This window comes from Aptenodytes forsteri, unplaced genomic scaffold (assembly GCF_000699145.1).
Source record: "Aptenodytes forsteri isolate BGI_AS27 unplaced genomic scaffold, ASM69914v1 Scaffold267, whole genome shotgun sequence".
Taxonomy (NCBI): domain Eukaryota; kingdom Metazoa; phylum Chordata; class Aves; order Sphenisciformes; family Spheniscidae; genus Aptenodytes; species Aptenodytes forsteri.
In genome coordinates this window covers 2,624,207-2,632,932 of record NW_008794173.1, presented here as the reverse complement: position 1 = coordinate 2,632,932, position 8,726 = coordinate 2,624,207, and positions in this window count along the sequence as shown.

Below are 8,726 nucleotides of genomic sequence, written 5' to 3'. Positions count from 1 at the left end.
TTAGATTGGACATGAGGAAAAATTTCTTTACTGAAAGAGTGGTGAAACATTGGACCAGGCTGCCCAGGGAAGTGGTGGAGTCCCCATCCCTGGAGGTATTTAAAAGACATGTAGATGTGGCGCTTAGGGACATGGTTTAGTGGGCATGGTGGTGTTGGGTCGATGGTTGGACTCGATGATCTTAGAGGTCTTTTCCAACCTTAATGATTCTATGATTCTATGATAGACATAGCGAAGCATCTCCATGCATTGAAGAAGTGGAGAGAAGGGTCAGGAGGACCAGTCAATGAACTGGGAGTAGGTGAACGGACTCCAAAATGAACACCTTAATTGCAAAGTCTGCAAGTGAGAGGGTGGGGTGGAGAGAGCTGCCTCACCCTGCACTTGTGGTAGTGCTTGAGGGTGTTCTCATCCTGCGTAGCTGAGACAAACGGGCAGATGTCTGCGTCTCCCGTCCACAGCAGACCTTACCTCTGCAGGCTGCATGGAGGGAAGGAGATCCTGCCTCAGGGATGCCGGCTCCCGTAAATAATCCAGGGGGGATAATTCAGCTGTAAAACTACCCCCTCCTTCCACTCTCTCACCTGCCTGTTAATTTCATTAACCCAAACGGGGGAAAGTTTAGCTTTTCTCTTGTCCAGCTGTTGCTCTGCACATGCATCTTTGGAGCATCCCTGCCCCTGAGCAAGGCTCTGATGGATCGCCTGTTCAGGAGCTCCGACAGGCAGCTCATGCTGGGCTGTGCTCTGAGCAAAGCTGAATGCAGGGTGAGGCCCGTGCTCCTTCTCACTGGGCTAGAAACTGCTTCAGCACCTGGGTAAAGCTTCTTCACATAAAAATCTCAAATGCTTTCTGTATTCCTGTATATTTCTGTATACCTTGCTATTTTTTTCTGCACAGTCATATAGCCAGGGTTGATGTGTATGTGTTGTCAGTGAGGGCTGGTGGGGAGCAGATTCTGGGTGCAAGGTCCTGCACCTCCTCGCTCTGTCACTGCCCCATCCGTTGGTCTGCCGATGTGTTGTGCACCACCAGCATCCCGCTGCAGCTGTTCCTCGCCCGCAATTGGTTTCGGAAGACACGGGCACGTCTCTCTTTTCTCCAGCAGCAGAATAAATGCAGCACTGATGCAGGGCTTGCAGCCCCCAGCGTGTCTGTGGGGAGGGCCATCAGGAAGCCCCTCAGCCCCCCGGGGGCAGACCCTGCCCCTGGCTACCCGGGTCTGGCTCCGTGTCCTCCCCAGGGCTTTTTCTGTCGTTTCTCCCCATGGGCAGCAGTTGCTCCGTGAGCTCAGGTGGCACAAAGGCACGCTCAGAGATGCTGAACATCTTTTCTACATCCAGCCAGGACCAATATTTTTACTGTTTGGAAAGGAGAAGGTGGGGTTTACCGTTCTGCAGCATTCAGCAACCACAGTCTCGGTGTTGCTGATAAACCCACTTGCTTCACCTTTAAAGAGGCCAGTACCTAAATAAATGCCCAGACTGGAGAGCCGTCCCCCAGGCTGTCAGCACGGGGCTGCCACAGCTGCCGTCTGCGCTGCCGGGCCGGTGGCCGAGCGATGGCGTGGGAGGGCGACCTGGCCCCAGGAACCCACCAGCCGCCCGGTGCGGCTCCGGCAAGAGAATTAGTGGGATTTGTAGTGGCGCCTTAATCTTATTTAGAATGTAGATTACTCCACTTCATTTTAAGTAAGGGGAGGAATGGAGCAATTTACATGTGTTTGTATATTTAGCATGAATTATGCAAAAAGCAGAACATCCCTCTCAACCTTTTGTGCACACGACCTGCATTTTGTGCAGGAATTCACTGCCGTGTTCGCAGGGGGAGGCCCTCCGTAAAATACAAGATCACTCGAAATAGAGTCTCCTTCTTCTCTCAGATATATCAGTTTACCTTTCCAAATACATTTTAGCTCACAATGGGACAAAACCATCCATTTGATTATTTTCAGGTTTCTGCTGGACTTTTTCATCCCCAAAATCTCTTTTTTAAGTCTGGAGCAGCCTGTGCACTAGCCATGCCGAGTTTTTCACACAAAGTCTTGGCAGAATCCCTTTGCTTAAAAATATTTCTATGTGTTTGCATTTATTAAAACAAATAAGTACTGTGAAATCTTTGTTTAGTTAGGTTATGAATTATTTGCTTATTTTGTTCCATATTTGTGCAGCTGCCAATATTACATATTCGTAGCTGCGGCTCAGACCAGCTAGTGTCATTCAAATAAGTGAAGCTGGTAAATTTAATTAAAGAAGTTAATAGTGGTTTTGTCGTGATCTGACATGGTTATTCCACCTACGCTGCAAGGAGGGAGCTGGTACCAGGCTTACAGGGGAGCTGAGGGACCGTGAGACTGAAGGCAGCGGAGGAAGAGCATGGAGAGACGTCCACCGACTGCCGGTGGCTGGGCACGTCCACTGCGACCATCCAGAGGGAAACACGAATGTGTGGTATGCCCAGCGCTGACAAATGGCAGGACACTTCTGTTGCCTTGGCATATGAAAAGTGGGTAAATATTACCCCGGTGTGCATTTATATAATGATTTCTTCGAGCAGTTTGCTGACAAAGTGTGAGAAACAGGCTGTGGTAGTAAGACAAATTACAAAGCAGTCTGATCTCTAATCCCAGTTTGTGGGCTGTTTATAAACTGCAGCCACCTTTAGTATATCGGATGTATTTCAATTTTGAGGGTTGTAATAGCGGTAAATAATTTATTGGATTTATGCAGGTAAACCTGCGTTTGGAGTGTTCAGGGAAAAAAAGGAGAAGGTAGGAAATCCAGCCTGTTCTCGTTGGCTTTGTTTGTTTGGATTGCAAACTCACTGACTCAGGACTGGACTGTCTCTCATTCGGCCTTTTAATGACACGTACCAGACTGGTGGTCAAATGGGACCAAAAAATAGAGGCTAAAGCCTAGAAGCAAGGATTTGTATTGCCTTGGAAGAGTGTTGAATTGGTCCAGGGAGCAGAATCTGGAAATCTCTGTTCACAAAATAAAAATTCAGCACTTTTTATTTCTTCTGTATCTTCTTTGGGTACAGAATGTATAGTTGCATCTTCTCCAGTAATACAACTTGAGGAGTCAGAGGCTTTCTTAGCAAGGTCACTTCTTTGGGCTAATAAAAATCATTACTTTCTAAATGAGGCTGGTTTGCTGGCTTTGATATGGGCTGAGGAAACGCTCGCAGCACACACGTCCTTACCTAGGGGTACCCAAAGGAGGCTTGAGTCTGTAGTGAAGTATGATGTCATTGGGTATGAAGAAATATCAAGGGTATTGATGCCGCAATTGGGGACATTATATGCTTGATAAATAACCTGTGAGGGTGCATACAGGAAATTCTTCTGCTGTGTAAACAAAGTCAAATTCAGATAGGGAAAAAATGGGTACGTCTCAGGTGAATCGTTTGCGTGGTTGTCTCCAACATTTCCCTTGGACACAGTTTCTTTATCAAAATTGGACAGAGTGGTTTAGCAGGCGCAAGAGTAACCCAAAGCAAAGTTGAATCAAATTCACAAGCAAAAAAACCCCCACCTCAAAGGCTTAAAATATAACCACAAAAGACCTTCTGGCTTTATAGCAGTATAATTGAGAGCATGTAATAATCCAGTGACAGCGTGACCAAATTAATACACCTTTAAAACAAAGGAGAGAGAATGAGCAAAAAGAAAGAAAAAATTATGAGATAAGAGACTTTACAATCATTGCCTGTTGTTTTTGTTGCCGTGGTTGTTTTCCTCCTAGTACCATTAAATTATGTTTATACTGGATTATCATAAGGAAAAAGGTATCATAAAGTTTTATGATGAGAGTCTTTGAGAGAATAAGTATTTGCAGGAGGCTGATGTTGACTGACTGAGCAATTCATTTCGTGGTGGTTGTCTAAGAGGACCTGCTGATAGAATTGCTGCTTGTAGGAGGATGTCAGGAAAATCATTTCGGGGAGGACGGGCAAGGTGATACTGCCAGGAGTGACAACCTCTCATTCTGGGTGAGAACATAATTCGTGTGCACCTTACGACTTGACCTCATCAAAGTGATGTAGCTATAAATTAGTAGGAAGATTGATCTACCTGTGAGCTTTACTGATCACTTGCCCAGGAGATGTAGGCGCTATCACAATGAGGCCCCAAAATGCTTCTGCTAGCTATTGTAAAAACTGTTGTAAAAAATAACTGGCAGTTCTCCATCGGTCATCCACGGCCAAGAACAAGTTTCTTATCACAGGACTCTATTTACTGGTCAGCTCAGGCTTCCCTGTGAATGATCAAAGATCCCTGCAAGGTCGCAGTGGGGTAATTGAGAATTACTGCTCAACAAAGGCCTACCCTCCGCTGTGCCTCAAAGGTGGATATTGCTCTTTAAACCATGCATCATCATGATCAATCATATGATAAAACACATGACAGTCAGCTTCCTAATACCCTTGAGGTTATCAAGAATTGAAGATTGATTTGGCTGCCCTTGTCCTAATGGCTCTTCTTCCAGTCTTGCCACAGAGATGCACCTTCAAGCATACTTCCAGTGGTGCAGCCTGATGGGGATGTGAAATGCTGATTTTAGGGGCTGGTTCTTTGCACCGCTTGGAAGAGCTGAAAGTTAAAGACTTTAGAAACCATAAGGGTTTTTGTCTTGAACTCAAACACATACCTTTGTTCTGCCCAGGAGCAAATGGGGAGGTTAAGACAGTAGTTCTGCACAGGGACAGTCTGGCAGAGAGCAGCACGCCAGCAAGGATGCTTCACGGGTGGAGGAGCCCCTTCCCGTGGCAAGCTGCACATTAACACCAGCAGCTGTTTTCCTCCCAAGATCCCCCCGTGATCCCAGCAGTTAGCATGTGAGATTGAGAGCGTTGAGTGGGACAATCTCTGTTTCTTTGAAGGGCGAGGGTGCAGCAGGAGATGTTGACTGGGAGATGCATTAACCATCCCAGGTGTTGTACTCGCTGTTTATTCTCTGAGAATCAGTGAGAACTAACCACGTTTTTGACACAAAGGTAGATCCCCAAGGTAGGAACAGCTGCTTTTGAGGAGAGAGGAAAGAGTGGCTTCTTCAGTAATAAATACAATCTGAAGGCAATAGTAAGTGCTGAAAGGTTGAACAAATTTGGGAGTATTTTTATAGGCAGCATCTATCTTCCAAAGATGCAGTCAGGCCCAATTATGTGGATCAACATGTTTAGTGGTATTTTTCTGTGATGATTCAGAAAATAAATGCTAAGTCAAGTGACCTTTGAACAATACAACTGTCTGTCACGTACTGGGTTTCATACTTGAAACTAAGCACATCTGTGAGAATAAAAAGTGACATAACCTGGTCATGCCTTTACATTTCATAGATAGCATATATTTTCCTTTCCTTAGGAAATATTCTGCATTTAGATTTTCTACATTTCATAAACAGCAACTAAAAATCTCATGTCTTTAGTTATTTGCCTTGCTCCCGTGTTCTCCATTGGGCTGGGACAATCACACAATGAGTGTTAAGGTTCAAAAGTTATTTCCATTAATAACGCAGGGCCAGCAGTTAAATCATGCACCCGGCTCGCAGTGCTGGGCACTGCGCACACACAGGGCAAACCGACAGTCCTCGATTCTGTGAGATTATGGTTAATCCTGACAAAAGATCATGCATAAAAAAAATTAAGGTTGATTGGCACTGTATGGACTGGGCTTATCCCACCCAAATAGCGTTAGAATTTTGTAGCCTGCGTGATGGGGGAGGATTTGAAGAGGGTGGGAAGGAGGCTGTGCGGGAAGCCTCGCGAGCGCTGCTCTGTGCAGGGGTTCCCCTTCTCCATTCATTAATTCAGCAGTGCCCGTTTGTTACACGCACGAGGCATCTTCAACAGTTCCCAACTAACCAAGAGGATGGTTCGACTTCCTCTAAAGCAGGTCTTTGGGCCCGATCCTTAACCCATAGGAGCTGCACTGACATCGGTGTGTCTTTACTGGTGTCATTGGCAAAAGATCAGGGCCTCCACACTGGAAAGTCATGAAGACAAACCGGGTCTGCTTAAATTTGAGTTTAAAGGATCACAAAGGAAAGAGAATTTTCTAATAACCTGATTGTTAAATTTCACTTTCGGGGTCAGAGGGCAGATAGCGGAGATTGAGAGCAGCATCATGCGTCCCACAGAAAAAGACATCATTTAGAATTGTCCCGTTATTTCCAGTTTTCTCCCGTGAGAACCATTTCCATGGACACAGAACTTCTTCTACTGAGTCCTTTACAGTGATGAGCTCCCCGAAATACTATACTATCACCTTTCAAGAATGATGCCTGTAAAAAAAAATTTAAAAAGTTAAAAATCCCCCTGCAACTGCAAAGGCTGTGAACTTAATTTACGAATGCAAACAAGAGAAGCCTGCCAAGTTGCCAACATAGTTATCTAATTTGTTGACACAGAGATCACAGGCAACGTTTTATTTAGTTCTATACATCTGCATTTGTTTGCCATCTGATCAGGTCTATAATCCAGCCACTTCTGCATCAGGGAAAATTGCTCTGTGTCCTTCCCAGTTCTCTTACAGCAAAGTGCAGTTGGGATATTTTAAACTATATTTCTGACTCTTTCCGATGCCTGAATCTGTTGACCTTAAGGGCACGTTGTGAGGGCTGTTTGCTTTCAGGAGCGTTTGGGGAAGGTGACCGCGGGTGGCAGTGAGATGTGGAAACATGACGATCGCGTGGACGTGCCTGCGCTGTCAGTTTGAATAACGGGGTCCTCTGCGCTTTGAACTGGGGATGACTTTGTGATTCTTCCAAAGAAATCTGTGTGTCTGTGAAAATTTAACTGGAGCCAAAGCAGCCGGGTCCAGCGGTCGGGCTCCTGGCTTTGGCTCCCTTGTCACCACCCTGCTTGCACCCTGTGCTGCCCAGTGCAACCTGGGACCCGGGAAACTATCCCAGCCCCTTAATATTTTGCCCAGACACAGTCAGGGAGGTGCGTTCCCTGCCCGGGAGAACCTCCCTCTCACTTTTGAAGTTAATTGACCTTTTCCTTCTACTCCTCCCCTTCCATCTGCCCGTGCCCGTCCTTCTGTCGCCACTGTCGATCCTTGCATCTCGCCAGGTCCAACACTGCACCACGCAGTGTTGAAATTTTATACTGAAAATCCCCCAAACTGTTCAGTCCAACTGCTGCTAGAACTCTGCGAGTATCTTCACTTCTCTGGTATGGAAATGGGAGATGGAGAAGAGCAGAGAGGTCACTCAGTCTCCTACCTATTGCCAAGGCAAGTTTACCTTCAAGAATCAATTTATCATACTCATTTCGCGTGTGCCCAGATGACATAAGGGACTGGATGTGGTCGTTCTGTCTCAGGAAGGATCTCATTTGGCATTAAAACATTGTGATCTTAAATTTTGTCTCCTGACCTCTGAATAAATGCTGTGTCACAGTGGTATTTTATTCTTTTCCCAATTCTCTCTCATACATATCCTTTTGGTGACCTCTTTAAAATCGTCGCTCACCTATACTGTAACAAATTTACTCCTTTTAATCTTCCTTCACGAGATAATATCCCCAGTCACTTAATCATTTTGTTGCTTGTCTCTGAATTCTGTCCAATTTGTCAAAATGAATGGCTCCTAGCAGTTGGTGATGATGAGAGGATAGAGGGTGTATTTAATGTGACAGTTATTTACTCCGCTGAGAAAACATCTTTGTTTTCCTTTTCAGAGAAATAGGGCTTTACATTTTCATCGCATTAGAGGCACAGCTATCTTGCATGCTTACGAGACGTTACACAGAAATGCTTTCTCTTGCAATAGTTTATTCTTTATTCTTCTGTTGCATCAGCTCTGTGCCTGGTGGCAGGAAATGTTTGAAGTGTGGGTAGAGATTTTAATGGTTTAGAAGGTTTGTTTTTCCATAGCTAAGGTTTGCGATTACTGGTTTGGAACTATTTTCCTAAAAATTATCAATGTATCATCATCACCTTTAACAGCTAGGTAAGTATATATTGAAAGCATTTGCCAAGTTAAATCTCAAATTTAAAAAATGTCTCATTGACTGTCAAAGTCTAAACATAACATAAAAGTGTGTCTGGAGAAGGACTCTCACTGTGTACACACTCAGAAAGGTAAAGAAATATATTTTCGACTAGAAACAGAACTTGAAGGTATTCCAGTGTCAGGTTGCTTTGACCTACACAAAGCTGCGTAGTGTGTGCGCAGGAACAGCCCTGGATCAGAGCTTTCTCACTGAGAAGGGCCTCACTTTTCTATGTAACTTGTAAGAAAAGAGGAGGGAATAAATTTGGGAGACTTACTCCTTCTAACCTGTGCCCCTGGGTTGGTTGGCGCTTCAGACCCCCTGCGAGGAATGAGATCCAGCTGTCTTCTGCTTTAATGAATGTTTCACTCTTTTAAGAAGGCACGTGGGATGGTAAGTGGTTGATTTAACCACTCTTCGCTCCGTTGACTTTGACTAGGGAGTGAAACCATTTCCCACCACCAGCGCACAAACATCCCTTGGCATCTGCACCTATGCTTATCAACATCGGTTGTTACCTAGATGGAAAGAACTTTGAAAAATTATTAATTTCATTAATAAGATACGATAATTTCTGAAGCAGTGAATTCACTAAGGGCCAGGTTCAATTAAAGCAACGTACGTCTTTCAAAAAATTTCTGTTTTTTTTGATCTTTTCCTAAGGACATTCCACTTTTTTGACCTCAATTTGTTATTTAATCTGTCGGGGCAGAATGAATAATCCG